Source organism: Paralichthys olivaceus, chromosome 16 (genome assembly GCF_024713975.1).
Source record: "Paralichthys olivaceus isolate ysfri-2021 chromosome 16, ASM2471397v2, whole genome shotgun sequence".
NCBI classification, from domain to species: Eukaryota; Metazoa; Chordata; class Actinopteri; order Pleuronectiformes; family Paralichthyidae; genus Paralichthys; species Paralichthys olivaceus.
In genome coordinates this window covers 18,559,680-18,579,127 of record NC_091108.1, presented here as the reverse complement: position 1 = coordinate 18,579,127, position 19,448 = coordinate 18,559,680, and the positions used below count along the sequence as shown (strand labels likewise).

The window sequence follows — 19,448 nt, the reverse complement described above, 5'->3', positions numbered from 1 at the left end:
TAGCTTCGCGGCGAAAGTACAGAGAGCGGCGGGGAGAGAGGAAGCCGCCACAAAACCCCACCGGCTTCAAATGCAGACCATAATTGCATTGCTGTGAAGAGGGTTAGACACCCCCCCCACCCCCCACCCCCCACGCATGCACACACACACACACACACACTCTCTCCCCCCTCTCCACATCTTTCCCCTGCCGCCCCCCACCTCCCCACCTCTGTCCTTCTCTCTCCCTCTTTTTGTGTGTGCGATTTGTCCCTTAAGCCGGCGTAACGTCTCGGCCGAAGCCACAGAATGTGGAGAGCAAATTGGAGGCAGAGCGTGAACAATGGAACATGCATCGCTGCTGGGGCATTCTTCTTCTTTACTGGGAACTGTGGGAGGGGGAAGAGGGAGAGAAAGTCGTTTTTGCAAGGGAACTCTGGTGCACCATAGACACCCAGATGTAGACAGTGAGAGTCTAGTGAAGGGTCGTGATTCTGGATACACATACAACTAATGTTGTACAACTCGTACTTATTTCATGTATGTTGTTGGAATGAAAATCTAATTATTATTGATGCTATGATGCAAAACTTTGAGGAAGAATGAGAGGAAAAAATGTTGATATTATATGGAGCAGACTATACACATAGAATTAAAGGTTAGGGCTGTTAAGAGTAATGTTGTTGTTCAAAAGGTCAGGACATCATTATTTTTTTCGAGCTTTTTTATGTCGCCCACCCTGCAATTGCCTCTTTTGTCCCCTTTCAGCCTAAGATAAGTTGAGGCCCACAGAATTCAGATGTGCGTTTTCTCTATGGACTTGATGTGGACGTTTGTATGTAAGTTTAATTCCTCTGAAGTCCAACCACATGGGGGGGAAAGCACAACTGACGTGTGGAGATGAGAGGAACAAGAACAAGGGGGAGAGAGTATAAATATGGAATACATACTGTACAATGAAGGAAACGGAAAAGAACAAGTGACAGCAGGAGAGCAGAGAACAAAACCGAGCTGAGGTGTAGGAGAACGAAATTGAAATGATGAGGAAGCAGGATGAAACATCAGACAGGCAGGATGGTTCAGTCAGAGGAATTTGTTTTTACAGTAACAATATTTTTTATCTCGGGAGTCAGTGTTTCCAATAGCTTCATTTCAGCTCCAATTGGACAGAAGCAAAAAAATTGGAAAAAATGGCAGGATGGGGGGGCAGATGAGAAAAGAAGTCAAACGCAGCCCACAGAGGCGAAGAGAAGCAGAACAGCTTGTCTTCCGCGTTGAATGGCGGCGTGTATCGTTCACATTGAGTCAACAGATTAGCGACGGAGGAAGCTTAGCTATTCCTGGCCTCCCTCGTTTGATGTTTTGGGGAGGCCTAATTTGATTTTTCACCTCCCATTGTTTCAGCACTGTGTGCCCCTAATCCACTTTAAAGTGGAGACAGCTTTCATCCTTTTTTACCCCTCTCACTTTTTTGTCTTTCTCTCCCTGATGCCGTTTCCCTCCGTCTTTTGTCGCTCTCCTCTCTTCCACAAGTGCTCCGCAGGCGAATGCACATTCCGTAGCATTGATGGAGGAAGTTGGGCTCTGGACAGTTTGAGGAAACTTACACCGATCAGCTGCATCATTAAACTGGTTACCAGTTAGGTTCAATGATGCATTTCTATAATATACAAGCAACAGAAGTTAGGTGTGAGTACAATTAATACACTGTTTTAGGCATCTATGGAAAAAGACATAGCTATTTTCAGACATGAACTTTGAAGAATGTCCACACACTGGGGTCTGGATTTTCTTTTCACATATGAACAACATATCAGGAGATTCTCCGCTCAGAAGCGATCGCAACACAGCAACGTCTTGAGCACCAATCATCGTCTTGAGCGATGATTGGTGCTGCAGAGTTCCACTGCTGATATCACACTGGCAGTGCATTGTTTATTTTACAACTATATATTGCATCATACATGTCTTTAATCTTACATATCAATGGCTAAGAAAGGAAAAGAGCAAATTATATCGAGCCCACCCGCTCATCTCTTCTCTCAGTCACAGTTGAAGTGCTCCAACAGTTCTTGATCGTAATAAAAGCCTCCGGGGTTGGAGGTTTTAGTTTGGCCTTCGAGCGCTTCCCTCCACCAAGCCACGCCACATCCCACCCTCTGCTTGCAGGCTGTATTAACCCTGAAGAAAAGCCCCCGCAGGAGCAGAAGAATGGTCGCAGAAAAGCAAGAGGTGGAAATTGTCACAGCAGAGAGACCCCCACCTCTTCCCCCCTTCCCCTCCTTTTTTCCCCCTCAGTGAAAACAGCGAAATGACCAGCCCCTTGGCTCGGTGACTGCGCTCAGCTTGCTATAAGGCAGCTTAATGCACCCAACCCCTCCACCCCATTGTCAACCCACCTCCCCCTCGACCCCAAACTACCCCCTGAAAAAGGGGTAGCCCCCCATCCCACCCCACTAACACACACACACACACACACACACACACATTACCAACCCACAAACACACAAAAAAACTCCAGCATTGAAAAGAGCCACACACATCAACTTCTTTTGTGTTGGCTTTTTCTCCGAACCATTGACTGACTGACTCACTGCTCGCTGCATTTACACCCTCCTCCACAACATCCACACCATCCCTCCAGCCTCCCTCTTTCTTTACCCGCTCTCCGTCCTTCCATCCCTCTCTTCAATCCTTCTCTTAATCGTCCCTAAAGTGGTGGGGAAGAGGAGGCAGAGGTGGGATAAAATATACAGGGTGAATAAAGACAGACAGACTGTCAGTGCATATGTTGAGTGGGTGAGTCCAGTCCTCTATGTTTAAAGAACCATCTGTGATAGTTTTCATTCAAAGAGGCAGCATCAATAGAAAGTTAAGAAAGCTCCTTTTGTTGCCTCTTCCTTTCTTTGTCTGTTCCTGCTTCTTTTTCCTTTTCTCTTAATTTCCATTTCACTCAGCATTTTTATTTCTCTCGTGCGCCGTTAATTTGTTAACACTAAGGAAGCTGCAGATTCACAAAGCTGCTAATCCATGTGTTGATGTTTTTTTATAGATATAAGTTATGTATAGTGTTTCAAAGAAGCAGAGCAAACATGTTAGTTTTCTTACTTATATCAACATATAAATAATATTAAGAAAAAGCTGTCACTAAAGTAATTAGGGTTAGGGTTAGAAATGTAATAGATCTAGTGCAGCAAAACATACTCCATGATATCTGCTCCTGTACTGTGTGTGTGTGTGTGTGTGTGTGTGTGTGTGTGTGTGTGTGTGTGTGTGTGTGTGTGTGTGTGATGGATTAGCTCTGTAAGGGGCTCAGCGGTACACTGATATCTTTGCTCAGTGCTCACAGCATGATACACCAGATACTGGCACGTGCTCACACACACACAAATACACACACGAGCAGGGATTTGGTGTCCAGTAGTGTGTAGATGACCCAGTGGTGAGCTGTCACTGTGTGAGTGTGTGTGTGAGTGTGAAACCTTGTTCTTCTAACAGTCCTCTAATCCTTCTAGAGTGGCCCTGATAGGCCTAATGACACACACTGGGACACAACAGGGTGCTGCACCTGTATATGTGTGTTTGATAGTGTGTGGGTGTGTGTGTTAGAGATGTTACCACTTGCTGTGACACTTAAACATGATACTTTTTCCTTCATCTCACCTTTTTCTGTCTTTGAAATGATTCTGGTCCTATTGCAGCACAACATCCTACAAGATGGCCACATTTTCACAGTGAAAATAAATGTGTAGAACCGAAGCACACGTGACATTTGAAAACAGAAAACACACGGAAAACAACCTGTGCTCATAAATGTCAAACACGATTTTTCAACTCCCTGAAAATAGTTCAGTCACCAGTTGAAATCTTGCCGTGACCTCAGTGTAGGTCACCTGCTGAGGACACTTGAGAGCGAGGACGTGTTGGCTCCTGGTACTGCCGCAGCAGCAACATGTCGCAGACGCCGCCAGCTCCAGTAACGCCTCCGTTCTCAGTTACAGCTGCAGCGAAGCAGACAAAGAACGTGGTGTGTGTTAGTGTGATGGTGACATCACCCCATGGGGGTGTTGTGCCAGTGTTGTGATCCTTTTTGAGGATTTGAGGTTAAATCCCATTGTTGTGTTTTTTAGATCTCAGCATTACTTCTTCTTTTACTCCTTCTAGCTTTTTCAAATAATTATTTTTGTTTAAAGTGCTGTTAGATACTCTGGGTTTTTACCCTCACTGCCTCGAAGCAACTCTAGAAAACAGACTGACAGACGCACCACTAAAGGAACTCTTGAGAACAGAAGCTACTGACACACACTGTCTCTCTTCTTCTTCATCTACTTAGACTCATAAAACTAAAAGGTACCTGTTAACTGAAACAGGTGGCTTAACAACTGTCTAGCCCCTGGCTGCTGAGGCTAATGGCTTCCTGCACACACACACACACACACACACACACACACACACACATATACAGTCGACCACTACTGTATCTAAATACACTCCATGACCCACGGGAAATGTGAATATCTCCGTCACTGACAGGTCCCACTGTGAGTGTGTGCTCTCCATACTTAAGTTGCCATTTCCTTTTCAATCCAAGACACACAATGCAGACATCACTTGTGTACATGTGCTGCCATCACTGGAGCGAGATGGGGGAATACAAATGAAACAGACAAGAGAAAAAAAATGCCAGGTCACACTCATTTATCCTGACTGCTCTTTTTACATGAAATAAAAACCAGAGAATAGCGGATGGAGTTGTGAACAAGTTTGGTTTTCTTGTCTTCCTTTCTTTCTTCTGTCTAAAACGATTGGCAGAAAAAATTGTGTGTGTGTGTGTGTGATGGGAGCAAAGTGAGGTTAGATTATAGGGTCTGGTCTCAGAGAGAAGGAGAGAGGTGCAGTGGGAGGGGGGGTGTCGTAGGGACAGCCAGTGACATGATGGGACCCCTAATGGTCATAATTGGCGGTGGCTTTGACAGCAACTATATGATAGCTGCAGACTCTACACAACAACTGTGTGTGTGTGTGTGTGTGTGTGTGTGTGTGTGTGTGTGTGTCTGTATGTTTGTGTGTGTTTCCTTAAGGAGAAATTTACACAAAATTGCAGCTCGGTTGATGAAGCGCTTGTTTGCAATTGGTGCCTGTTTCTTTCTTTTTCTTTGTGTGTATCTGTGTGTGTGTGTGTGTGTGTGTGTGTGTGTGTGTGTGTGTGTGTGTGTGCGTGTCAGATGTACATATTGTATAAACACAGTTGACTTGCTTTCTGGCAGGTGTAAAAGGTAGCAGTTAAGCTTGTTCTCCTCCTACCTCCTACCACAGTCACTCACTCACTCACACACACCAATGGTATTGTGTGGCCATTTTCAAAGAGCACCAGTTGTCTTTTATTGCGACTTCTTCAAAATGGAAATTAAACGTTCAATTGCTCAGTCATCCATCCATCTATGTATCCCTCCACCCATGTGTATCCATCCAATCTTAAAATGTTGCAAACGCTGGCTCCCTCAGACAAATTTATCTCACAGTGTGTTCTTTTTACTTCCTGTTGGAGGATTTGTCCAACAAATAAATCTAGATATCTCCATCTCTGCCCATCTTTCGGGGTTTTACCGCCTGCTGCAGACTCAGCAGGTGTATTTCTGAAGAACTGAGACTTAAGTGTTGTGAATGAGTGGATCTCAAATGGGTCAGTAATAACCAAAAGAAAAACAAGGTAGGAGCCATGTGATGCAGAGAAGTGAGAATGTTTACATCTGCTCTGTGAAATGGATGGTACCTTCATAGTGTTTTTCACAAACCGGTGGTGCAAACATCAAGGGCAATTTGAGGTTGAGTACCTTGCCCGAGGACATGCAAACTGAAGGAGCCGGGGATCAAACCACCAACCGTATGAATCGTGGATTATCTGCCTCCTGAGCCACTGAAGCTTAATTTGTTCAAAATTGCAGGCACTAAAAAGCAACGAGAACTCGAATGGCTTGAACTGGCAGCTTGACTCTTAAAATAACAAAATGCAGGAAGTGATAGTTATGATGGCTGTGTCGCAGCCACAAATCTGTTTGTGCAAAGTTGTGGGATACTTGACCTTTCGATGCAGATATTAACCACATAATCATCTGCATGCACCCTCGTAAATTACTCAATGAGTGTTTGACTTCATTTCCATTAAGTGTACAGATATAAAAAACACGTATGGTCAACATTCTGTAAAGTCTTTTGATCAGGTGTTTAGTTTCTGTCCTGCTGCATTAATTAGTTCCTCCTTTTTTCTTTGTCTTATAGAGTTTACTACAGAATAAGTGTTTGAAAAATGTAAACCTGGTAGACAAGTGCATCAGAAAATGAAAGTATGCAAAACAAAAAGTTGAATAACAACAAACTGTCAGCAATGATATTATTAGAAACACCAGATTTTCTCATGGAGCTTTGCATTTTCTGAGAGGTCCACGTCCAAAACATAGTATTTTAATAGACTCAGTGCTGCTTGATCTTATTACAGAATTAAATGTTGTGGCCTCTCACTGAATTTCACATGACCAGTGAAGTGACTAAAATGTAATTACTTTTCTCTCCTTTGTTGCTGCAGTAATTTCTTTTTTCCACCATGTTAAAATTATCTTATTAATTAGCAGGAGCCAGCAGAGCTAAAAAAAATCTAATTATTCAATCTAACCAGATTTGGAAATTTTTTAATGTTTGAAAGAGCAAGGGACACAGACAGAGGACTACAGAGGGACAGAGACAGAAAGACGATCAAAACAGCAGTCGATCTCTGCACCTGAATGAACAGAAGCTCTGTGTGTGTGTGTGTGTGTGTGTGTGAGCCAAAACGCTCCCTCTGATCTTGGTTCAAAGGCAGCGGGGAAGAGGCTCAAAGCTCTGGGTCCAGGGGAGAGATGGAGGGAAGAAGTTTAAAGAAGGAATGAGGGATGATGCAAAGGAAAGAAAAAGTATGGAGATAGATGCATCACAGATTCCCTGGGGTTGACAAATCATGACGATCACAGATGGACATGTGGGTTCAAAAGCCCATTTGGGATCAGTTTGAGAGTTTGTCATGTCTCAGATGGCGTCATGGTTTTGTGTAATTGACCTTGGTATATAGCAATTGTTTTATATCATCTTACTTCTCAATGACATTTATCTGAAACAGCAGTTAGAGAAGGACAACGGCAACTTAAACGTTTTCTAAAGTTACTAATCAGGTTAATTATTGTGATGATGTTGGGGAATAATCCATGTTTGATGTGATATTCAGGTCTCAAATTCAAAGCTGTGGTTTAGGAAGTCTTGACTTGGTGAAATAAATTACAATAAGACTTTTTTTTTATAATATCCCATAGGATATATGGTACTTGATATACGATTACAGAAAACCCCCAGAAAGTTGAGGCCATAAGTTTAGGAACAGTGCTGTCACCCTACTGTGCGTGTGAGTGTGTATGTGAGAGAGAGTGAGAGAGAGAGAGAGAGTCTGATGGTCTTAACAGTAAAACTAATAGTGGATGACTGCCTTAGCTGGAGGCTCAGTTCTCTGTTAAGTTTCCAGCTGCTTTCAAAAGACACAGCGCATACAGAAAACACAGATATGTGTGCACACACTTTTTGGAAAGTCAAACTTAAAGCCATAGAGGTTGGATTTTAATAAAAAGCACCAAAGGAAAACTACATTTTCATGTGGCGGGATGGCGTGATATACTGCAAATCTTATTTTTTCTCATAGATGTGAGCCATCTCTCGCAGATCTCAGGGGTTCGTCCTATGATGAATGCAGTTGGAGGGAGAGAGAGGCATGGAGGCAAGGGAAAACAATTTGGAGAAATTTACGCCTCAGTTTGGCGCAGTTTGTGGAGGGTAATGCGATGTTTTATGGCATGCTGTCTGAGTCCGTTTCCTCTCATTTTATTTCATTTAGGCTTATAGCTTCTTTAGTCGTAGTTTATTTTGAAAAGACACACACCATCAAATACCTCGTCACTCATGTCTGTTTATCTGTCTACGTGTTGTTTGTCTAGGTCATAAAGTTGCAGCTGTAAATGCACATTTGGTGGTCCAACTGTGTGTGTGTGTGTGTGTGTGTGTGTGTCATCACTAAACAATGATGGTCAAGTTTTCTGTTTGTCTGGGTAGCAGGGTGTGCAGGTGGACACGTCTGATTTTAACTCTAACCCATCCACGCACGCACACACGTGCACACGCAGGGAAAGAGACTGACACATGGACAGGTTGCGTCTGTTTTTGTGGGAGGAAGGTGTCACGGGTCAGCGGGAGAAGCGGGGCCGGCTTTATTCATTGGTCGACCCCTACTTCCTACTTCCTGGATGACCCGGCGCCATCTGGGGAAGTGATAGGCTGAGTAGAAGAAGCTTCTTTAGCGGGGCTGAGCAGGGTTGTCGGGGGTTACCCCTCCGAGGCCTGTCACTCCAATGAGTCGTAGAGCCGCTGTTAATGATCAAACCAGTCTAGTCACGAACATTTTCACCTCAATGCACTTCAAAGATTTCTCTCATGGTTTCTATAGTATACACAATTTAAAAAATAATTGAATTAACAAAGAAAACTTTGGTAAAAGTATATTAAAACAAATAAACGCATATTACAATAGGCTGCTAGTTACATTAGATGTAAACCCGAAATAGATGATAGGAGAAGAAATAAGGGAGCGAAAGGAAAGGAGAGGAAAGACAGTTGGAATGGTAAGGATAGGAAATGAGCAGAGGGAAGGAAATGGTTGGAAGAGAAGAAAATGCCACAGGACAGAAATAGAAGAGATGATGACAAACAAAAGCAGATTGGAGAGAAAATAAGGAAAGGGAAGGAGGAAAGTGAGGTAATGAAAAGGAAATAAGAAAAGCAGAGGAAAGAGGGCAGAGGCAATGAGGATTTGTGATAAAGGGGGGAAAGCAAAGGAAGAAGAGGAGAGGACATAGGAAAAGATATGATGTCAAAAGAAGAGAAGAGAAAAGAGGACAGGTGGGGGAGAGTAAGTAAGATTAGGATAGTAAGAAAAGAGGAGAGTGCATATTTCTTTCAATCTACGTATATTCATTTCCTCCTCTTTACTGCCATCTATCAAACCTCCTCTCCTTCTCCCTTCCATCTGTCCCACATACCTCCTTCCTCCCCTTCTTTCCTTTGTCCTCATGTCTTTTCACCCCTCCCTCCCTCACCCCCTCCCTCCTTTACACTCCTCTACCCCCTTCCTCTCTCCTGTTTATGAAGGTAAATTTATAGGTCTACCAGGAGCTGTTAGCTGGAGGTGGCCTCCGCCTGCTCAAACCACAACAAGGCTTCGCCCTCCACATGGAACAGAAGCAGCATAGTGGGCATACTGGGCTGTTTCCATCACCACACATTACACATGATAGTGCACTCACACCTCCCATTATCTGCTAATGAGCATCCCTGTTTTCTTCCTGCCGTCCCGCCTGTGTACTGCCTCACTCCATCATATTCCTGATGAGTGGTCGGCTGGTTTTCTCCCTTTTTTCTTACTTTATATTGCTCTATCGAGCATTTGTTTTTTATTGGTCTACAAGGAGCAGTTAGCCAGTGGTGGGCTCCACTTTTTAACCAGCACATGTGTTGCTCGGCTTCTCACACACTGCTGTTATGAGTCAGCTCCAGCACTACATAGTTATATCATTTATGTAGCGAGTTCTCCCTGCCGTGCATTTGTCTTGTTTTATACAGAAATGATGCCGCCTGTTTGTGTTTCTGTGTCTAAAATACACACATGATATGGATTATTATGGGCTTTTTATTTTAGTTCATGTGGTGGAACCAACAATAATATATTTCCTGAATTTACATGTTTTAGTTGAAGTTGGACTTTAGCGCCTTTCTGAGTTTTCCTTTCCCACACTCAGTTACATAAACCCTCCGCTCAGCTCACATCTTCATGGAGAATGTTGTGTTCCTGTCATAACAAAAGACTGTTCACTCTTTAGTGGACTGATCCGTCCTCTCACATTAGACAGTCAATTAGCCACAGAATGGAGCGGGGTTCCTGGATAATAGGCCTCGAAAGTAAAGCTGGTCATTCACACTCACAAAGTCACAGCAGTGCGTTTAAAATACCTCGAGAGAAGTATGTTAGTCCTATATATTTGAATCACACAGTAATGGGTGGAGCACAAACAGTGATAACAGATTTCATATTCAATCGAAAACAAGTGAACTTTAAAAAATGATAAATCAAAAGTTTAAACATTCCAAAACAGTCTGTTCAAGTACTGATCATCCATTTGAGATTAAGCCTTTCTTTATAACAGTATATAATGCAAACTTCCAGTTTACTTATATATACATACAGTATATTTGTATGTAGAAAGAGAAACACCAGTGCATGATGTGGAATCATTTTTGTGATAAACCTTTTTGTCCTTGTGCTTCAAAGTGAATTTAATGTGTTTTGTTACCAATCACATATTTAAATGTTTTTTGTCTTCTCTCTTTCTCTCTCTCTCTTTCTTTCTCTCTCTCTCTCTCTATCTCTCTCTCTCTGGGGACCTGTGCTGCCCGTCTTCATCTCCCTCTTTGCATCAACACAGGTAAGTCAAATTTCCCTGTTTCACACATTCGTCCACATTCACACACAAACTGAAAATACAAACTACTGTGAGTATATAGCAGCAGGAAACTGGGGTGTGAAGTGAGGGAAAGGATGAGGGTCAGGGTCAGGGAGGGGGAGTGGAGGGTTTAGGGGTAAAGTGGGGTTTGGAGGGGGCGGGAGTGGGTCATACTTTTATGAAGTCACTATGAGGAATGGCTTCGACTTGTGTGGCTGGCTGTTAAAAAGGTCCCGGGCCATTCAGCAGAGCAGGGTTACGGAGTATCAGTCAGCCGCTGGTGAATGGGAAATCAGCTAGACTCACACTCACCCCTAATGATGATAGCTCTAAGGAGACACACACACACACACACACTTGTCACACATTGTCCACACATTTCTCCTTCCTTTAACTTTACAGAGTGTTTCTCTCTCTCTCTCACACGCACACACACACACTGCAGTCGCACACGCTCGTAGTAATTCCTCAGGGTGGAGGTAGTCATGTCAGAGCCTTTTACTGATCGCTTGATGTCTGGTGGGACCAAGGTGACATTTCCTCTTACGACCCTAAAAGTGAAACACAGTGTGTGTGTGTGTGTGTGTGTGTGTGTGTGTGTGAGTGTGTGTGTGTGTGTGTGTGTGTGTGTGTGTGTGTGTGTGTGTGTGTGTGTGTGTGTGTGTGTGTGTGTGTGAGTGTGTGTGTGTGTGTGTGTGTGTGTCCTTTCTAATAATGAGGGGTCTATATGCAGGGTTGGCAGGATATTAAATATGTAACAGCAGGTTGGAAATGGTAGACAGAGGTGACTTGAACACACAAAAAGAGATGCACACTCACTTTTGAACTGTGGACTTTCTTTACTGTCTTCTTTTCTTTCGTTTTCCCACTTTCCTTTATTTCACAGTTCACTCTCTCCATATTTCTGAAGTGTTTTGTCGTCTTCCAGAACAGATGGACAGGTGTTTGGCTGCTTCTGAACAGTCATCAGTCACACAGACACACACTGAAATTTCCAAGAGTGACACACACGTACTCACGCACACACATACATGCACGCACACCCACACACCCACCCACACACACACACACACACACCCACCCACATAAACCCGAGTGGTATCCATACCGATCCATCCCACTGAATTCCACAGGATGGCTGTATTTGTTCTCTCAACCTCAATACCAAATCGTTTCCCAAAAATGCAGTCATTGCACTATAACAGTCACTTTAACATATAATAATATAAATTCATTATATATTTTGAGCTCTCACACAAGAATAAAAATATTCTTTGTTGCTCGGTTGACTGCTGTTTGGTTGCTAGGATGACTTCACAGCTATTCCCCAGCTGTGGCCACGCAGCACACACACAAACATGCACACCACACTGGGCATTCTGTACAATTCAGCAGGGGTTCCCACCGTCCCTCATTCTCCAAAGATGCACATCGTAAAGACCCCACTCTATCTCTCTTTGTGTTTTCTTTCTTTCTTTCCTTCCTTCTCTTTCTCTCTTCTTCCCTTTTTCTCTGGCCTCCAGCCTTTTATCACCTCTGTCTTTATCCTCTCATTTTCTCTTTACCTCTGCCAAGATTGATTTCCTTTCTCACCATCTCCAGCAGCCCTCTCCCGCACTCTCCAATACAGTCAGTGTAGCCTGCTAATATGCACACACACACACACACATGTACACACTTTCATGTACACACACTTTTGAGAGTCACAGTAATGGGATTAGAAGGGTCTGCTGAAATATTGAAGAGTCCCGATGCAAATAATGAATAGGCTGGCAATGTATCTGGATAAGTGTGTGTTGGAGGGTAGTGCAGGTGCTTAGCTGTATTAAGTGTGTGTGTGTGTGTGTGTATGTGTGTGTGTGTGTGTGTGTGTGTGTGTGTGTGTGTGTGTACATTAGCCGCATGTAATGTATGGGGAACAAGCGTGGGTTCATGATGCAGTGAGTACTGCCGGAAGGCGCAGCAGAGTACCAACCTCATGCATCACACTCACACACACACATGCACACACACACACACACACACACAGAAGGTTGTGACAATGCTCTTCATCACCCACTACTCTCTGTTCACCCCACAGTGACACCCCACTTACATCTGTCTTGCAGCAAGAAAAGGGGAGTGAAGCCTTTGTGGTGTGTGTGTGTGTGTGTGTGTTTGTGTGTGTGTGCATTCACGCTTGCATGTATGCTTCATGAATGTGCGACCAGGTTTTTGCCGCACAAGTTGAAATGGATGTTTGTTTGAGGGTTTGGGGTTAGGGAATGCTGAGCCACTCCAAACGCTGCTCCCAGAAAGACTGAACCTGACCAACCAAGGCGCCACCATTGTCTTACCAGACAGACTGATGCCAGAGATCGTTGTGTGTATATAGTTGTGCGTGTGTGTGCCATACCAGTGTCTGAGGTTGCTGGCTGAATGGAGGAGAAAATTAGACCTGATATGATAGTCACGCTTCACACTGTCAATGTGTGTGTCTGTGAGTGTGTGTGAGTGTACGTGGTGACAGTCACTGGAGCCAGCAGTACACAAAGAGAGCAGAATATCAACGAGGTTTGATAACAGAATGACAAAACCCAGACCCAAGAAAGCACTTGAGATAGAGAGAACTGAGATTGAGTTCTGTTGTTTGCTAATGTGACTTTCTAATTCATCACTTCATGTTACTGAGATAAATGTGCCTGCAAGAGGCAGCGTGAATCTCCATTTTAGCATGAGAATATATGCATTTACAGCTCGTGACCAAAAAGATTATACAAAGTACAACAAAATTCATGCACTTGAGCAGCTATCATAACATCTTTGTTATCCCGCAACATCACGTTCAAATGCATGTCAGTCCCTTGTGTTTCAGTAAGTATTCAGACCGAAAATAGAAATGCATTAAAATACTGGCCTGACATTTTAGGAAATACTATTAAATAAGAAAATCAATATCACTCTCATTCCTGCACATTAAGCTAACTGTCCACTGGCTCCAGGTTTATATTTACCACACAGGCGTGAGTGTGGCATTGAACTTCTCATCTTACTCTTGGCCAAAAAAGCAAGTAAATGTATTTCCCCAAATAATGGACAACTATGTTGGTGTGAGCTACTTCCATCACAAGTTAATGAATCCAGAATGTGCTGGCATTAAGGTAGATGTTTAGTGTGGTTGAACTTTTAAACTGGCTTTATTGCCGGAGAAAATATCAGAAAAAGTATCCAGCACAGGCCCAGTCATAAAAACTAAATTCAAGCTTCCTTGCAGTCGTGTTCCTTTGCTCCAGCTCACCTTTAAGATTTAGCCTTTACAGAACTAGTGGGCCTTCATTAGTCTTAGTCCTGAGGTGACTCTAAATTTACTCACTTTCAGTCCCAGGATGAAGAAGTTGCAGAAGCCTTGGTCCAGTCTATCGCCATTTCTCTTCCCCTACTTAGATTAGACTGTTGGGAGTAGCTGGAGACACAAGCTGGCATAATGACCTGCTGGCTGTTATCAACTCAAGTCTTATGTTAAATGAGACAGGAGAATAGACCCGAGCAGTCAGTGGTTAGTCCAACGGCTACAGCGTCTAAGCAGCACAGACAACACTGTGATTGAGTCTCTGGTAAAGGATGGAGAGGCAGATAGCGGAGGGTAAAGATAGAGGATGACGGACACAGGTAAAAGAAGACTGTGCAAATGTTAGAGACCTGCAATAAACTACAATAAACCAAGGTGTTGTCTTTTTCAAATGCATTTTCTAGCTAAGCAGTTTAAGTTTTAGAATAGCAAACACATGCTCGTAACTATTAACGTGGAAGAATTGTGCACACTGTGAACACATTGCAAAGCCTGTCTTTCCAAAGAAGCCATTTTGGTCCCCTTTTCCACTCAGTCACTTTGCGTGGCTTGGGTGTGTAAAGTTTAAGAGAGTGTGTGTAAATGTCACCTAATGGATTTGAGGCTGATTAAAAGACTGAGATGCATTCCAGCCTTGAATCTCCTTCGGACAAATGTCCCAGTCTCAACAGGATACATACGTAATCTACTCCTCCTCAGTGGAACTACGTCAGTGATCTCCTCATAGAAACAGTATCTACAAGATTATCTATGTCCCTTTGGTAACAGTGATGCAGTTGAAATGGATGGATAAACTTAGCTGTCGTTCTCCAAGTCTGACAAGAGGGAATGGGTTTTTCAACACACATACAGAAAGTGGAGGAAACTTTAGTACAATCTGTGACTTGTCCACTAAAAACAAAAAAAACTTTTAGATTAAGCTACAGTAATAGTTGAAGATTTCAATTTGTGGTTTAGAAAATACTCCAGTGACAGAAACATGGCAAACCACCTTAGTAGGATAATCCACTTCTCTACCACTAATAAATTTGTTCATTACATTATACAGTAGAATGGCACTGAGTAGAGTCCATACCTTCTCCAAGGTCCAACAGTTGCCTTAAATTCAATCAAGCTGCACCAAATTACAGACTCATGGATATCAGTTCCCTAAATATATCTTTTTAATCATCCACAAGTTATTCCATGGGAAATCAGTGAACCCCCCCCCCCCCAAAACAAATGTAGATCCCGCCTGATATGGGCCCTAACCAAAATTTAATGGCCTCATTCCTGACTCATACCACATCCTTCCACCAAGTTTCATGATAATCTGTGCAGTAGTTTTTTTACGTAAACCTGCTTGGTAACAAACATACTAGAATGACACTCACATACCCCCGCCGAGCCAACATTCTGCTTATGAAATCACATTCAAATTTATCAGAAATAGATTCTTATTTGGATCTGCACCAAATCACGCACATTATAAATATCAGTCCCCTAAACATGCCTGGTGTTTCATCAAGATCAATCCAACATCCATCAATCTGAACTCTAGCAATGTTACAGGAAGTGAAAAAATAAACTCCATCAGCATCAAAATGTAATGGGTTCTTGTTTAGGTCATTCCCACACCTTCATAAAAACACATGAAAATCTATGAAGTCTGTTTTTTTAAAAATGTTTTCATTATCACGCTAACTAACACACAAACGAACAAATGCAGATGAAAATATAATCTAACAGTCGGGACATGTGAGCTGTGCATTAAGTTGTTGTGAAGAAACTGTGTGTTTGGAACATACTTTACTAAACACTTGGATCAACAGCAGAGAGGCAGCTCAGGCTGGAGTGGTTTAAAAATGTTCATAAACACGCAAGTAACATTTTCCACATGTTTGTGGCTGTTTTGAATCCAAGCTGACTACACCTGCCATTTCAGCTAGAGCTACCTTTAAACCCACATTTGGCGAGTGACGATTTTCATACGGAGATGTACATCGTATCATAATTCTCCATCTTTAATTTACTTCACCTTGATGTTACTCATCATTATGGGGAGGTTGTAGTAGAATACAGCTCAGTAAGTGTTATCCAGGGGCCTAATTTATTCAAACTCAGTCACAATCAGACCCAACTGGATGATAGGTCATGACTGGCAGTTGTTTGAGCCAATAGCGTGCAGGTGTAAATCCCTCCCTCAGGAATAGAGCAGTCCTAATCAAGCCCTTGTAATACACTAGTTCCCGTTAGCTCCCAGGGGCTAATTAGCATTCTAATTACTGATTGCAAATGAGAGCTGCGTTGATTGTGTTCCGCCTGTGAGTGGAGAGGCTCGAGAGGGACGCACACGCACAAACACACACACATGTGCATCTCACACGCGCACACACTGTCATACTCAAACACACTGAGTGATCATCGTTAAGAAGCTTATCATGCTCTTGTTCCTCTGCGCCTTTCCAGTCCCCTCTCATCAACAGTGTCTCATTAGGATCATAATGCAGTACATATACACACACGGCGCACACACATTAATGTGCGATCGCACCCTCTCACACGCATACGGCGATGAACATTAAAGATCGCAATAAAGAAACAAACATAAAACATTATATTCTGCCAAAGTGTTGCTGTTGTTCCTACCAATTAGCACAGTGCTGATTTACTGCTCAGGGTGGAACACAAGTGCACAAGCCACAAATGCATCACATACACTCACCAATACACACTAATGTGTGTATATATGTGTGGAAATAAAGTGTGGCAGGACGAAAGGGTGCAGAATGGATTGAGGGGGCAAGAATAATGAAGAAATAATTCTTTATTACAGTACAACTAGAATGTGTCCACGTATGATTGTATTTGTGTATTTGTGTGCTGTGTTTGTGAATGAGATAGTATGGCAGAGATGGGGGGTGGTGGTTGGGGGGTAGATAAGAGCGAACTCCCCAACAGCAAATCATCATGTTATGCTGCTCAGTTAGATGCTCTCACAAGGCTTCTCTAAGCTGCACTTCAGTGTGTGTGTTTGTTTGTGTGTGTGTGTGTGTTTGTGTGTGTGTGTATGTTTCATCCTATTTGCTGACTTTCCTCTAAAGGGAAATTCTACATATGCATTTTCTTCTTCTGGCCATGTTCCGATTGGGTCGTGATGTTTGGTACTGTTCTTACCTTATCATCTCAGTTTTATTCAAGGTAATCGCTGTAAAGCATTAAAAACTGTTTCTCACATCCCATCACTCTTCATCTTGGTTGTTATAAGAAAAGAAAAGACTTCAAATTTTACAGTTTTTCCGCAAAACAATGGGCTTTTATGCAAAAAGACCAAATGTTGGCCAAATAAATTTGTACAAACACACATCCGTGGTAACATGTTCAGCATAATTTCACTGTTTGTACTGTCAACATTAAGATGGAGGATAAAATTATCCCTGCTCTCATAACTTTCCAAAGTAATAAACTCTTTTCTCATAGTATTATAAATCATTGTGCAGTGATTTGGCATCAGACAGCCGTCACACCACAACAACAACGCAGCCCTTTGTTGTTTTGTGGGCTGCAACAAGTCAAATTGAGTGGTCAGACAATATGATTCAGGATCAGAACAAGGACAGAAAACAGAATAAATAAGTAAAGAATGATTCAAATATACTTGCGAATATGATGAACTCCTGGTTTAACCTGATTTTGAAAGACCATTGAGATGTCATGTATAATCTCTGACAGCCTGAAAAGTTTGATACAGTAGGATGAGATTGAAATAGAATGTTGGTCTGCAAGATGTAACTGATTAAAAAATGATAATAATTGGGTAAAAATTAAAATTCATCATTGTTTTAGCTATCGAGCACGTATTGAAAAAAGTTATTGTAGTGTTGTTGCATCTCCACGTCATTAATAAAATCCCAGCAGGATGTAGGACATACATTAAAATGCAAAACATAAGCAATGAATTACATAATGATGTTTTAAAAGTGTATATAAATTATGAATATAAAAGTTTTTAAATGTTTTAGTGATTGTCTGACATTTGTCTATTTGGCATCATTGGTGTTTGCGTATGTATCATTTTACAAATATTTTGAATCATAATGTTGTGATGTAGTAATTGCTGGCTACATGTTTAAGATAATAATTTACTCGATTGTTGAATGAGTGTTGTTTTTGTTCTCTATCCCGTTATTATGTGCTGCTGCAAAGACACCCTTCCTGTTTGTAATAACACACACATACACACACAAACTGTCACCTCGGGTATTGTCTCGTCGTAGATTGTTCTGACCATATTCTGCGAAAAATTGGTGGGGGGGGACAAAAAAAAGCAACATCGAAATTGGAGACTCTCTCTCACTCCGTACGCCGGTGTGTGTGATGTGATTGATGCTCGACAACCGGTGTTTACTCTTGTTGGCCAATTGAAAAGCCAGTGTGGCAGGCTGGGAAAGCACAATGGGGAGAGGAGCTAAAGTGGCGGTGTGAGGTGCAGAGCGTTGACACTGAGACAAATAGATAGAAAGCTGTTAGAGAGGAGAGAACACAGTGGGAGGGAGGGAGGGAGGACGAGCCAGACATAGACAACACTGAAAGGGAGCATTAGATTTGATTTCAGTAACAGAGAGGAGTAGAACGGGAAAGAATAGAGAAAAAATGAAGGGATGATGAAGGAAAGTAAAGAAAGAGGGGAGGAGGATACGACAAAGTAAAAAACAAACAAAGGGAAAGTAATGAAAGGCAGAAAACGAATCCCAATAAGGAGATTTAAGACATCCAAAGAAAGAATTTGAGAGACTGAAAGAGTGATAACGAGCGGTGAGAAAGGGAGAGACAGGCAGAGATAGAGTGAGGGACTGGTGGGAGGGATGGAGGAGTGGAGATGCTGGTCATCCCTGTCAGCAGGCCCTTTAAATGAAAGGCGACAGTGTGTGTTGGGGAGAAGATTGGAAGGAATTAAAGCCTGGCATGTACTGTGACACCCTGAGAGGCCGAGAGACCTAGAGAGAGAAAGGAGGAGGAGGAGAGAGAGAGAGAGAGAAGCCAATTGAATTCTTCTACCAAGTGCCCACTTGTCCATGTTAAATCTCTCAGTGCACGAGTGTGTGCATGCATTCCTGCAGAGTGTGTGTGTGTGTGTGTGTGTGTGTGTGTGTGTGTGTGTGTGTGTGTAGTCATTCCTGTGTGTTGACATGTTGTGCATGTGTGTGTCTATGTGGGTGTGGGATCCCGAAAGGTGAAGTGATTTAGAGAGAACAAGAAGAGAGGGAGGATCTATAACCGCCATGCTGCCCTCGCCTTTGTTCACGACCAAAGCTTGTGCCTGGCTTATCGGCTGCACAGATTACTGCTGTATCGATAGCATCCCCTTGTGTGTGTGTGTGTGTTTTGTGGAAAAGTAAAACACAGACAGATAGGCATCTTGTGATTATGTAGGTTCTCACTTCTCCAAGCTCAAAACACAACAAATAGATCACATCTGTAATTTTGTCATTTTAATTCACTCCCACTGGCACAATCAGAGTTTTGATTCAGGTCAAAAATGTCCCCCTGACGAAGCATAAACTAATATTCTTTCTTTATCTGATCCTTCTTCA

General features: G+C 42.6%; 1 protein-coding gene across 11 annotated transcripts in view; it reads left to right on the top strand.

The window, feature by feature from the left end:
* Positions 1-19,448, top strand: part of rnf220a (ring finger protein 220a) — a 163,248-nt gene that overhangs the window by 44,451 nt on the left and 99,349 nt on the right. The window lies entirely within an intron of this gene.